This window comes from Bison bison, unplaced genomic scaffold (genome assembly GCF_000754665.1).
Source record: "Bison bison bison isolate TAMUID 2011002044 unplaced genomic scaffold, Bison_UMD1.0 scf7180017862587, whole genome shotgun sequence".
NCBI lineage: Eukaryota > Metazoa > Chordata > Mammalia > Artiodactyla > Bovidae > Bison > Bison bison.
The window spans coordinates 11,028-11,652 of record NW_011493159.1 but is presented as its reverse complement, the minus strand read 5'-3'; positions in this window follow the sequence as shown (position 1 = coordinate 11,652).

Genomic DNA, 625 nt, shown 5'->3' with positions numbered 1-625 from the left:
CATTCTAAAGGAGATCAGTCCTGGGTGTTCTTTGGAAGGAATGATGCTAAAGCTGAAACTCCAGTACTCATGAGAAGAGTTGACTCATTGGAAAAGACCTTGATGCTGGGCGGGATTGGGGGCAGGAGGAGAAGGGGACGACAGAGTATGAGATGGCTGGCTGGAATCACCAACTCGATGGACGTGAGTTTGAGTGAACTCTGGGGGTTGGTGATGGACAGGGAGGCCTGGCGTGCTTCAGTTCATGGGGTCGCACAAAGTCAGACACAACTGAGTGACTGAACTGAACTGAACTGAAACACAACCCCACAAACATCCATGTCATTTATATATAATTTCTATCTAAATTCCTTTAAATACTATACTACAAAATATAATTCCCTTTATTGACAAAGTTTGACTAGCAATTTTGAGTAGGTGTTGATTTCTGGCATTACTGCAGTTTTAACATTATAAACTTTTAAAAAGTTTTTTTTTTATATCTCTAAATACCAAAAAACTTTATAAGATGCACTCTAGAATTGTAAACCCTTTAGCATGTAGTGGTCATGCTTTGAATACCTATTTGATGAATGAATCAAGGAGTTTTCCTCTTCCACATTCCAAGAAAGATTACCAGTACTTA